General features: G+C 39.9%; 2 protein-coding genes across 2 annotated transcripts in view; both read left to right on the top strand.

The window, feature by feature from the left end:
* Positions 1-13961, top strand: part of LOC105448530 (glutamate-gated chloride channel subunit beta-like) — a 547315-nt gene that overhangs the window by 495901 nt on the left and 37453 nt on the right. The gene's annotated exons all lie outside the window — the stretch shown is intronic.
* LOC105448425 (polypeptide N-acetylgalactosaminyltransferase 2) overlaps positions 1-13961 on the top strand; it is a 191355-nt gene that overhangs the window by 167479 nt on the left and 9915 nt on the right. The gene's annotated exons all lie outside the window — the stretch shown is intronic.

The raw sequence follows: 13961 nt of genomic DNA, 5'->3' as shown, positions 1-13961 counted from the left end.
GCGTTCCGATGCTGGCCAATAAATCCGGCTCAACGAGATTAAAGGACAGACAAATTCGGTAGCGCCGGCACCATCAAACGTGTATTCGAGCAAAAACGAAGTTTACGAGTTTTGTACGGTTGCACATTCGGACACGGCATTGTCGATGTGCGAACACACTGTCATAGCCGATGACGGATGGGCAATATACGACGCACAGACCAGTGCGAACTCGAAATCGCTTTTTCTTATTTGCATAATTTGCCACGTCGCACTACTCTACTCGGAGAACAAAAGAATATCGGCATCATCTACATAAATGGTCTGTCGAAACTAGCATTTTCTTTTTATTCATGGATTTTTTTATATATATATTTAAATTTGGGGGGGGAAAAAGAAAAAATTTATAACATTAATTTTAAACACACTATTGTACAGTTCTGAGAAGATAACAATGCTGCCTCGAAAAATTTGTGTGAAGGGTTGTTTTAGGGAAATGCAAATAATTTTTATTAAAAACAATTGTTAGCCGTTCCCAATACGGCGCAAACGATGCAAAAGGCTAAATCATCTCTCATGCACTATGGCAATATGAAATTTCCGCTGGGAGAAATCCGAACAATCCATATTGACGTGAAATTATCCCTATCGCATTGTCACGTACGTATGATGCAATTTTCCAACATACTCCGAATTGGTTGCATTTTGCAATATCATCGAGACCACATCGACTGCATCTATCGAATGATGAAATTCCCAAATAAAGCATATGTAATTCCAAAAAAAGTTCAAAATCTGTAAATTCTTCAATAATAAAAATCAAATCAATTGTGAAAAATGTATGTAGAATTTTGAATGAAAAAAAACGTACTGATTACAAATTTTGATATTATTTGTAATATGTATAATCAAGATCAAGATCAACAGGATAGCAGAATTCTGAATACGATTGCAGAAAATAATATAACTATAGGTATTCTCATCGAATTTAAGCTTTCAATTTTGATATCATATATTCATGTGTCCACTTTACGCGGAGCTATAACAACAAACCAATTAACTGATCATGAACAAAATATTAACTTCAAACAAATATTGTTCATTGTAACGGTATGCTCACAAATAAATATTTTAATTTGCCTCATGAAAAGCGGAGAATAAACGATGTATATTACATAACGATATATCTTTCCTTCTTTTATACCGAGTGAATAATTTCACACAAAACAATTATCGAACATATATACCAATTGTATCTTTCACTGAGGTGTAAGAATCGATTTTACTCCATTTGGTTGTTAGTCATTACTGTTTATTAGTTGGCTTGTTATACGTCAAGGTTAATATTTAAATATTTGTAAAATTAACGTCAAAAAAATTCGGAAGTTTGCTGTGCTTTATTATTATGCTATATTTCGTGTAAAATAAAAGTCAGAGATAGAATTCCGCATTATTTAACGGAAAGCGTTATGTAACGGAAGTAAACTTCCGTTCGTAAATAATACTGGCGGGGAAACAATGAAAATCCCTTATTCTTGTTAAACAAAAGTCCTCGACCTGCTGCGGCAGCAACTCAACTCCGCCAAGTCAAATGTTGACCTGCTCCTGTACAGCCATAACCGGCGGATCGTTCTCGATCTCCGTGAAATACCGTTTTCGATCACGGTTGTGAGCCAACAATCGAACTCGCTGCTGAGAAGGCAAAATTCAGTTCTCGAACTAATTAATCTTTGGATTAATAATTTCAGAGATAGGCAAACATGTAGGATTATATAGTAATTTTTGGATTTAGACACTGGAGAGTGTAATATAGCATGATTCTGACATAATCGGGTAATATCGTCAAAATTTAAAACTTTATTAAATTCAATTTAATGAAAATTATTCCTAAAAATCAGCGTAAAAGATTAAATTTCGCTGTAAATGTACGTCCGTAGCTTTTGAAAGTAAGCTTGTATATATAAAATCGCAGCAAATTTGCAACACGCAAATATCGTAATATGCGAAATGTATCGTAGTTACAAAATCAGGACATTATAATAGGAGATCGAAATTAATCGTAATATTAATACACCCATCTCGATGCATAGCTGGACTCAAACAAATTTATGTCGACTGCAGCTGGCATTTTTATTATCTATTCCACCAGCATCGCAAATGGGAGTATAAGTCACGTGTTACGGTGTACATCCGATATATAATCTGAAATATTGTGAAATTGAATATGGTAGTGTCTGGCATTTTTTCTAATACTAATCATTGATGACAAATACGTCACGATTATATTAATCCAGGAAACAGACAAGAGATTGCTAAATCTTCTTACGCATATAAAATTGGATTTTAAATTTTTCGAGATTTCACTTTCGCGAATTGAATTTTAATTGGCAGCTTTTGGCAGCAATCTGATAAAGTGGCATTAAATCAAGTAGTTTATACGACTCCGTCGAATTGCGCGGGTCAGTTGACTGTCCTCGACGTCACATTGACTTTGACGAAGTGGTCTCACGGCATTCCCAACAAGGTTGTTCACCAAAGACTCGTTCAACCATATTTCTGACGCTTAAATTAATGTCGTTTCTCGAAAATCGAGGATCGCGCGCGCTTGACCTTTCGGCCGACTGCTTTGCATCCTTTTTGATTCGCGTTCTCCACCATCAGTACATGATACAATCTAAATCTCATCTCACCAAAAAATAATCGAAAACAAATAAAAATTTATAGTGAGACTTTCTACATATCTGAGTTACGTTTGACGTGAATCGTTTGTCGTAAACCGTTTTTATACGCATATATTTTTATACTATAGATACAGCCAGAGAGAGAAAAGATTTAACTAAATTGTAAGTGCCAAGATTAGCGTTAAGCGACTGCGTCGTCGATGCTAGAAAGTTTAAAGATCTCGCAGTCTCGTTACGCGCGTAAATGCGCGTAAAAGGGAGATATCAATTTAATAAATCTCGTAAGCTTTGGAGAAATCGCGTTACATCTGCAGAGAGCACTATATATACAAATATGCGGAAACGGAGAGTGACAACGCGAGGGGACGAGCGAGAGGAAGCCTATTTCGTCCGTATCCAAGGCCACGTCATGAATGCGAAAACCAAGGGGGAGGGAAGACTTGTAAGTTATAGTCGCATTACTTTCACCACACTAGAAACATCCCCATAGAAACACCGCCCCCTTCTCTCATTCTCTCTTCCTTCTTCTCGCATAGGCGCGCCTTGTGGCTTTCTTCGTTTAAGCATACATCTCTAGAACGGCGACGCTATTCTTTTGTTTATTGCGCTATATGTATGTATGTACATAGAACGAAACCGCGAAGCCCTCGGCCAATTTCCCCGCGTTTCCATACTTTCCATAGTTTTACGCTCATAGTGCCGCGACGCGAAAATATCCGTCACAAACGGTGCTGTGAAAATTCTGGAAAAATAGCTCGCTATTTACTTGCTTTGAACGATAATGTTGATTGTACTTCAAATAAATAATGTCGCAAACACGTACGATGAAATACACTCGTGAACAATAATGACTTTGCATTTAATAGCACGATGGATAGATCTGTGAAAAGCTCAGCGAATCGTGAAAGAGAAAACAAAGAAATTGCATATCAATCGATTTGGAACGGAAACAATCGATCGTGAGATGAATTTGAAATTGTATGCGTCAGCGCGCAATTAATGTCTATCCGTGCGGAAAGAAGACATCGGTCTTAGATTCTTTTTGTCTCCCCCCTCTTTCTTATTACACGCTATTCCCGGAAATTTAAAGCCGCGAAAGCTCTCCTGGTTATTCCAGCAGTATTATACCGAAAAAATGTTAATAGGATAGTTTCACGTTGCCATTTCTCCCAAGAGCATTCTCGGGCTACGAGGTTGTTTGCGGTGGCGGTGCCGTCACGCGAAAATAGAAGACCCCACGTATTTTCTAGCGGGATAAAGAATAATAAAGCGAAACCGGATATTTTCCGCGGTGATCTCGAACTGTCGCGGGAGGGATCTTCCGCCGGATGGAATTTTGTCCGGATGGAAGTGTATAGCGTATGCAGATATTTCAGGTTTGGATCCTTTGGAAAATTACAGTTTCGTTGCATTAGCGTATATATACGTCAGAGCTTGCGGTAATTCGAGTCTGCGGCCTCGGTATTATATTATTACATTCGCAAAATACGTACGTATCCTCGATCATTAGTCAATTCGTGTATTATATTTCAAATATAATAGACGAAGAGAATGATATTTATTAACACGCATCCGCTGCACCTCTATTACGCGCATCTACTTACTAATTAATAAATAATGACGATGTAATATATTCAGCTATCTTGACTCGTGAACGAGAGAACATGAAAGTTACACAAAATAAAGGAGTTCGAGACGGTGGATGTGTATATAAGCGTGTGGATATACAAAGACGTATGTGGATACAGCGGGTGCACTCGGGAATGGAAGACGGAAGCCTCTAACTTGGCGTCTGGAAGTTTGCCGGGAGGGTTCGGTAATTTGCATAACATCGCGAGTATATAGAGGATAATCTGTGATAACTTCTCCTATCCTGCTTATCGCTAAGTAATAATACAATAAAATAGTTACGTGCCCCTTTATACATTAACATCGCCTGAGAAGACGCTTTCTCTCGACTACGTGATTGGGTAACAACTCATTTTTTTTGCGATATAAAATCCTATAAAGAGGTGACGTGATGGAATGTGAGGAAATGACATCACATATGCATTATCCTGAAATGTCATTATTGTGAAATATTATTCCACTGAAATATTCGGAAATATATGCGAAAAGTTGCGAAAAATGCGACCGGGGGTACCATTGCGAAGACATATGATCAAATCTACGTATGTACCATGGCAGAACGATAGCCTTCCGATCGAATAATAAATTCAACAAAGGAAATGGAGACGGCCGAAGTACTCCATATGTATTCGCTTATTTGTTTCTTCGAGGACAGGTATTTGCGCAGGGAACAGTCATATGATACTGTCGGACTTAGTCGGCCGTCGCTTCCCTTGCGCATACAAGCGTATCTCTAATTCGATTTAGTAGCCGTCGGATGGAGCACTTACCGACCACGCAAGTTCCCGGATGTTACCCGGGAGCATTTACGGAGGCCCGTGGAAATCGATATTCGTGTGTGTTACTCACGTGAATAGGGTCGTCCAGGTCCCGGGATGTTTCTGCGTGTGTTGTGGTGCAGCACACGAGCCGTCCCCGACTAAGAGAAAAGTTTGCACTGTTCTCGCACACTCGCGCTCGCGTGAAACCAAGTTTCGGTCGTGCGCCGAGCGGTAGGAAGCCGCGAAATCGCCCAGGTAGTCGCGTACTCGCCGTAAGAACGAACCGCGGGAACTCCGAACGCCGCGCCGGTAAGGACAGTTTGCCTCCGATAGGATCGCCGCTGACAATTACCGTGTTGAAATGCTGGTGTTCGAACACGCTGCGGTCGGAAAACTTCGTCGCCGGAAAATTCGCGTTGCAGCCCAAGTAAAGCCCCCAACCGATCGCGACCACGCGATCTCCGCGACGAGAGTCAATTTCTTTTGGCTCTCTAGACGTTATCAAAATGACGCATTGTAATCGAACGTCTTTCTCCTCTCCTAAAAAAAAAAAAAAAAAAAACGCAAAGGGGTGCACGTGCTTGAACACCCCTCGCAGCCCCTTGCGTTTTGGAGAACACCTAAAATGTGAACCGCGAAAACGGTATAACATCGTAAATCGCACGGTTGCACGAAAAGTTGGCGACCGCGCTCTCTCGGATCAACCACATAATTCTCGCTTTCGGCCGGCAATTTATAATCCATCGAGAGCTATCGTCCAGAGCGGTGGAATACGGAGCTAGGCGCGCGGTGCCGTAGTTTCCGGCTCTTCTTTTATCTGCGTCGTGCGTTTCGCCGCGGATATCCGTGAATAACAATGGACCGCCGTCGCACTCTTTCGATCCGGCCGGTTATTTTGCCACTCGCAGAGAACGCTTTAACAACGGGGGCGGAGATAAATGTGTGTCGGTCGTGCGCGCGTGTCGTGGCTAGTTGGACGGGTGAATGATGGAAAGCCACGTTTTCCGATTCCGAGATGTTGCCCCGCGTGACTTGACGCCCGATAGCACGATGCTATACAATGTCAATCTTTTCAGCGTGGAATTTTTATCTACTAATCTCCGTTTGCGCTGACGGACATATTTACACATGGATATTAAATAAAGATTTGTTATTCATTAAGACCGTTAAACATCAAAATTTTAACTCGGGTATTTCTATATACAATATATCTTTTTTCTTTGTTTTTTAAAACTTTACAAGTTTAAAATTTGAAGAGCTACGTACATTAATAGAAATGGAAGAGGAAGTTTTTTTCTAAGTAATTATATTTAATGTGAATTTTTGAATCCATCGTACATTGCGTGGGATAAGTACTGCACTCGCGAAATGATTTAGCCTTCGAATACCGTAAGTGAAGAGAATTCGAGAGCGACTGTTTTAATTATATAAAGATATAATGATGGATCATTATCAATAACTCGATTCGTGACTCGGTTATCCGTAATAGGCTGGCACAGCTCGCCGAGAGAGCTCATACGTCGTAATTAGAAAGAAATAAGGACGGCGAGAGAGTGAGACAAGGAGAAGCACGTGATAGGAGATGGATAGCGCGAAAGGCAGAGCGAAACTCCTAAGGTTTCTAATGCGCCGATCACCGCCTGGGGACCGACCTTAATCCATCGATTTGTCCGTTTACTAATGTTGCGCCACTTCCACCGCTTTTCTCCATGTCCCGAAGGAGAAAATGCAATGTCGATTTCCCCTCCCCCCTCCGCCTCCCAATTTGCCAGAGAAAGGATGCACTTGCTAGGAGAAAGAGAGCATATTGCTCAACGGCGCCTCGGATGCTCTCGGCAGGTCTGTCCGTTATTCTTGACTCAACCAGTTTTGACGTGATCCCGGCTTCTATTCCCCGCAGGCCAGATGTACGCTGCTTAGCTGGAAGCGATAAATGAAAATTGTAACGACAGATGTATAATTTGCCATCAGGTAACCGAATAATTCGGTTCGTTAGATTACCGTACGATCACGATACTCTTTAAGTTTAAAGTATGATTAGTCTCTTTTTTTAACTAAGGCGAGAAGTTCATTTTTTGCGAGATAAATTATTCTTTCAAAAGGCGATAAAAACCTGAAATAAAAATAGCATCTATCATTCTCCTGAATACCATCTCTTTATGATTTATTCGAAGATAAATTGCTTCCTGCATACGTAAAAACTCAGGTATCCACACTTATATTGCTAAATTGACTGATTTATAATCTACTATCCTCAAAGATAATAATTTATTTCTTATTGCATTATATGACATACCACCAGACAATCTCCAGTCTTTTTTACCGGTGTATAAAATTCTCTCGAAACAGAGCGTAATGTTGCTTGACATTAATTACAGAGGAATCCGACAATACTTGCGTGATTTCTCCAACTAGGAGGATTTTCTCAAGCTTCTTTATGCCGAAACCGCAAACAATTTGAGGAGCAAACAGTTGAAACATGAAAAAAAATGGCACAATTACTCACGAAACATGGCCGCCCGGCCATCTCTTCTCTTCTCGTATAATACGCGGTACATTCCGCCGGTCGGAAAGTTAGATCGTGTTGATCCTTCGAGGATCGTCCGCCGGAACTCCCGTTACCTTAAGTAGCTAGTTCCACGACGACCAGAACGAGGGAAGTTTCGAGTTCCTTCGTGAAACCATGGTAGTAGCTGAGTCCAGAGGAAGTAGTGACTCCGGTCCTCGTTGCGTCTCGCATCCACCTGTGCGCATCGACCTGCATCTTCCTCTTCTTCTCACGGAGCCTTCCCGGGGAGAACCTACCCCGGGCAGGACTTGAATAATGATACTGGCGCGTTCGGATGGACAGGTTTAAGGACGGCTCGCATCACTTTACCAGCCAATTCGGCGAACCGGGAGCAATGCGATGCTCCTCCGCAGCTTCATTAAGCGATTTCTCGGATCTGTCTCGTTCAATTCCGTCGTTAATTTATTATTTCCTGCGCGACGCGAACATGGAATATGCGATTTGATGATATAATCTCCTTTGCGAAAGGGTTTTTTATTCATCGTTTAGTACACAAGTTTCGCACACATATTTTAGAAATTCTTTTTAATAAAGAATTGAACTATAATTATGTAAAAAAGAATCATACAGATGAGTGTTAAATTAAACCCTTATTGCATTTATATTTACGTTCGACAGATCAATTCGGCTACGCATTTATGGAGCCATGAGAAAGATCGATGTCCCGATAAATTCTTGATAAAAACTGAGTGGATTGGGTTTTTATGGTCATGTTATCGCAACCAGAGAAGACAGGAGTTACAAGCGATCGTAAATCGCCCATACTAGTAATCATGCAACAAATAGGATTAGGATTTAATTTGATCAATTGATTACTAATTAAAATATTTTTACACTTTTGTCACTACACATACGTTATAAATCTAGGTGTTTTAATAATCTACATGTATATGCAAAGAGAAAGGGGGAAGGAGATAGAGAAATGTTGGATTTATACAAGAGAACGGAGGGAAAAAGATTTTCGCAAATAATTCAGGACTTAAAGTCCTGAAGCTACCATTGTGTCTAAGTGTCTCGAATATCGCAGACAGATTAATGTGCTACTAAACTCACCATGCCGATATATTCGCATATATGCATACGTCTGCGTTCGACGAGGTTTTATAGTGTCTCTAAATTTTCCTCGATAAAATCGGTGAAATTTATGACCCTCCGCCAGCTAAAGTGTGCGCTCTAATCCTGCATTAGAGTGACTACGCATACAAGAGGAATGAGGGTATAAACTTTCCGCAAAGTAAAAAGCTTAAATAATGATCGTGTATATAAATTGAAGAGGAACAAATTAACCGATATAAAAAAATAACTAATACAATAAAATAATAAAAATTCACAATGAATGACAAAATGTATATGTTATATAAAATGTCACGATGTATAAATATACGGTTTTGAATTACGATAACAGCTTTCTGTATTAAGAGGCTTTTGTGAAATCCACTTTTCGACACACAGCAACGTGTATCGTAAAAATTGAAAAAAAAAAAACATTTTACGGAAAACTTGATTACTTAAAAAGCAATTACAAGTACAATCCGTTACTACAAAATGCGGTTATACCAGCGTGCGTCACAAATGCGTGACTCGTTGGTTTCGATGTGAATGGTTGGACACGCGTTAATGTATAAAGCAGAGCTGCATAATGCTATTATGCGTCCACTGGGTAATTATGATTCGTTGTACTCGTATGTGAAGTTAATTGGCAACGACGATTCTGCGTTTTTACAGCCTCAGAGCCATTCTTTTAAATTACGCTGTCATTTACGATATATCGAGGTGCACGCCCGATTCTTCGTAAATCGTAATTACCAGCGAAATCGATTATTGTGCGGCACCTGACCGACGAGGCATACACACATTTACGCACTCCGATTAAACATTTAATTACCACCAAAATGATTACGCTTATACTCGTTTTGCGCGCGTTTCGAAGTCTCGAACTCGTAATCTGATACATGAATTTAAACGACTGGTCGGTTGCTGCAAATTAATCCCTTCCGCTCGTATTATTCCGATCGCGTTAACGACACTGCTGTGAATTGACACGTATCGACGCTATCACGCTCAATTAAATGATATACGTTCGTAGCCGAATCCTGATTAAATGTCAAATTCAATATTATCAATTTTATTTTGTTATCATCGATTTATGTTGTCAGCTTGATATATTTCATAAAATTGTAATATCGTTTAGCAAATTGGCAAATTGAAAATTTGTGCTATCGATTCTCCAAGCCTAGATTGCCACATTGGATTTTATCATTCTAATTAATCAATTTTTTATCCTTATCCTTATCCTATGCACATCGAAACGCAAAAGTTAAGCCGTGCGTGCCGTACGTTTTAGAATTTTTTTTAAAACAAAGAAAAAAAAAGATCTGACGCTTCCTAAAAAATCTATAAAAGCGTTTAAAACCTTTTTTTTGCATGTCACACATGTCGCGATGACATCGAGTGTTTTTCCAACCCATAAAAGTTATACAAATAAAGTATGTGTATAAAAAAAAACACGAATGTCTCTTATTTTATTGCACAATGTTCCCAAAAACTGTCCGAAAAAGTGGATGGAGAATGTTTTCTCGTAAGTGCGTCCGTGTTTAAAAAACCGACTGCTGTACAGGCTATTCATACGAACGAAAGAGAAAATCGATACTAATACTCGCGTGACCGGACCGCCAATGGGTTCGATAGCCCCGTAACTTTGTTAAAATAATATTTGCGTACCGGCGCAATCCGTTCGAGCGTGTCGTACAATGCAGGAGCGGTCTCCCGTGACAGAGAGAACGACGACGAGCAGCTCGTTAGCTTTGGGTGTTTCGCACCCGCGGGAGTTACGCCGCGCATTTCGAGCCCGTCACCCGCAAATGGAAAAGCAATCAGCGATGTCTTCAATACGTCACGCGAATCGAGACTTATGGGATCCAGAAACAGAGGAAACCTATATTCGTTGCTTTTAGAAATCGTCGCGCACGAGGCAAAACAAATTTTCGAGAAACGTTAAAAAAAACGTATGTTAAAAAAAAATCATTAATGGATTATTCTCTTCTCGACTATCTATTTTGCTTTCGTTCTATTTCTCTCTATTTTTCTTTCTCAATATGGTCCGCACTTCTTCGGGAACTCATCGTACAGAGTGTAATCAGAAAAAGGAGGAGTGCGTGTTCTTGCGAGTGCGCTGTATAAAATGTTTGTCATTTTACGCTACCCATAAGACGTGTGTAATCCATTAGGAGCGGCGTTAAAACTGTAGCCAACAACAATGTATCGTCTGAAACTTTGTGCGGCGTACCATCTCCACTTCTTCCTCCTCCTCCTCCTCCTCTTTCTCCTGCACCCCCTCACTTTTCGTGACACCAAACAGATCTGTAAACCAGGGCGCGATGCACTCTGATTTCATAGGGTGCAATCCCCGTCGGCAACGCCGGGTAACGTGCTTCTGCAGCTAGCATGGGAATGCTTTTTGCATTTTCCGAAATTAACGCCCGACGCGCGGACAAAACACGATTCGAGAGCGCGCAATGTCCAGGAGTAACATGATTTTTGGCGCTAACGCGATTTGCGCGTTCACCAAGCCGCTCAGTGCGTTTTGCAATGCGACACAAAATCACGCGCAATTAACGTGTCGCCCCATTAAACTTCTATCTGCGTATTACAAAAAAAAAATGCCTGTAAATGTAACACGCCGAATTTAGAATGGAATCAGTGCGAACTCAGCGGAGTTTATAACGTGCGATGAGGAAGGATGATATAAACTACGATATTCGCGTAAGAGAGATTGCATTATTTCATATATTCCAATATTCTCCGTCTATAATGCTTATTTCGCGGAATTATCAGAAATAGATCACGTATTTGCATCAATTACTATCTGCAATCGATCAGCACAATATTTTCTATTTCGCCCGCTATGATTTATCGTCTGCACAATAATAAACGTTGATAACTCAATTCTATCGTGTTCGTACTAGGCGGAGGATTATGAAATTGAATTACGAATTCAGCTATTTTGTCTGTCTCAGAATAATACACCGATATCAACATGTTTAATTATTTGCACCACTGTTTTCACTAGTCTCTGTAACTTCTTCTGATAATAACTATTTTGTACATTGTGTATTAAAGTAATACCTAATATTACACTTATATTGAGAGCTTTAAATAGTGTCTTGCATTATTTCCCGACGAATGTATTTTAATATCTTCACCTATATATCTAGGATTAGTATGCAGCTGTTTTTATGAAAGAAAGGATTACGATCGAAAATAACTTACACTCTAAATAATCGTAACATAAATCGAATTGGAAGCAAAAACTCAATTGTCCCCTTTCTAGTGCTCTTTTTGCTTTAGAATATCCGTTCTCGCTTCGGTGATGGATTAAAAATTTAATATCCTGTTTCACGCGAGTTCGCGCCCACGAGGCGAACAACGTACGGAGGTTTCTCGGGGAAAAAAAGAGGTTCTACTTCCGTAGAGCGCCAAAACGTTACGTTCTAATTCCGTTTTGTATCCTTTGTGCGCTTTTTTCGAACATCTTCTTTTCGCTTACAGCTGTACTTTTCCACCGATGTGAATGTCTTACTCTATAAGCATTCTAATAGATTTTCAAGTACAAAAATAAATCGGAGTATGTAATTATATTTATACTGCAAATTTTTGTAGCAAAAATGTATTTTGCATCTTGGTGTAGAGTTAGTTTAAAACATAAACTTCTTTATTTATACCCAATACATTCAAGCTTTCAACGAAAATAGTCTCAATACACTTTATTGCTAACTATAAGTTATGATTATTTTAAAAAATGATCATTCATTATATTTACTTGGAGAATCGATATTAGATAAAACAAATTGATTTTATCCTTAATTCAGATATTATTGCTTTAATTTAATTTTTAGAGGTTAATAATGATATTGATTTTAATTGCAACCGTACTGTTCTCGCAGATGCACTCCATTTTCCTCCTTTCTCTCCGTCTCTCCGTCTGTATCTATCTTGTAGGACGCATTCTCTGGCAATGGTCAATCCGCGCAAGCACGTACATACATATGTGCTCGAAACATCGTATATGCGATCGAGCGTTCAATGGAATCGCACAGACTGGCCGCGCGTTATCCACTTTAGCGGATATCGCTGCGCGGAGCGGATCCTAAATTGAAGTTTCGAATTAAACCGTCCGGATGATCCGTCTCATCTATGCCGGAGTCGCTTTAAGACTCGCGCGCGCAATTTTGTTGTCGGCAAACATGTTGCCGTAGAGACTAGCCGACTTTAATGTGGAATTATGGCCGCCCGAATTAATTTGTCGATTCCTGCACCGCCTCGGGGAGCGAGGCGACGAGGCGGCTCGGCGGCGACGGCGGCGGCGTCCGAAAGAGGATAAGCACGGTGATGAATATCTAAATTACTCATTACGGAACTTGTTCGTCATCCGAGTCGCTTGATTAAACCCGAATAAAAGTGTAACGACAAATCAAACTTTGGCTTGTAGTTCAGTGAAGTGATAACTGACAACACGGCGTTAGAAATGCTGCAGGAGATTAAATCTGCATTAATTAATTGCTAAAAATATAACAAATTAAATCATATTGAAAAGCATTTATAAGCGTGATAAAAATATTCATAGCTGAAAAAGATTTAATCCCGCCCTATGCGATGCACGTAAGAAATATGCGAAGATCATGTATATTCCTACTTTGCAATACACGGAATGTCGCGTTGTTCTATTTCAAAAAACCTCTGACTCTCTTCTGGGATGAATAAATCGCAGTCACGTGTTTACCGGTCATCTTCCTCTCCAGCAGCGATGTCTCGCATACGACGGGGCGGTGGTAGCTTCCGGTGGTGCGAAATTCTCGCGATCTCGTTTGACGCGCGACGGCGCGAAAAAGTGCATTCGCGCACCTATACGCCGACGTAACTGCATTCAACGCACGTTCCGCGAGTTTATCTCGACAAAGAGGGGCTGACATATTGGGATCGTTCTGGTCGTCTGGCCGCGTTTATGTACCCTCTCTGCGCGCCAGCTCAGTGCCCCAAATGGGATCGTCCTTTTAGTTCTTTCTCTGTCTTCGTTTTTTCTTCTACTCAAGCGCAATTTCTGGCGCTTAGGCCACTTCTTAAATCTACTGTTATTATTATTTCAATTTTTTTCTTCTATCTTCATATATGTGGGCATAATGAGAGAAAATATAAAAATTGATACAAATATAAAATTTTAATATTTTTCAGGTATTTTATTATATTTTAATTAGTTATTAATAGAAAGATTTTTAAAACAAATTTTTATTAATTCGTCTTAAATATTGTGCTTCTTAAATAAAAGAGATTTTTGACAAATGCAAC

This window comes from Wasmannia auropunctata, unplaced genomic scaffold (assembly GCF_000956235.1).
Source record: "Wasmannia auropunctata unplaced genomic scaffold, wasmannia.A_1.0 LD336085.1, whole genome shotgun sequence".
NCBI lineage: Eukaryota > Metazoa > Arthropoda > Insecta > Hymenoptera > Formicidae > Wasmannia > Wasmannia auropunctata.
The sequence above is the reverse complement of the archived record's forward strand: the minus strand, read 5'-3'. Positions and strand labels throughout refer to the sequence as shown.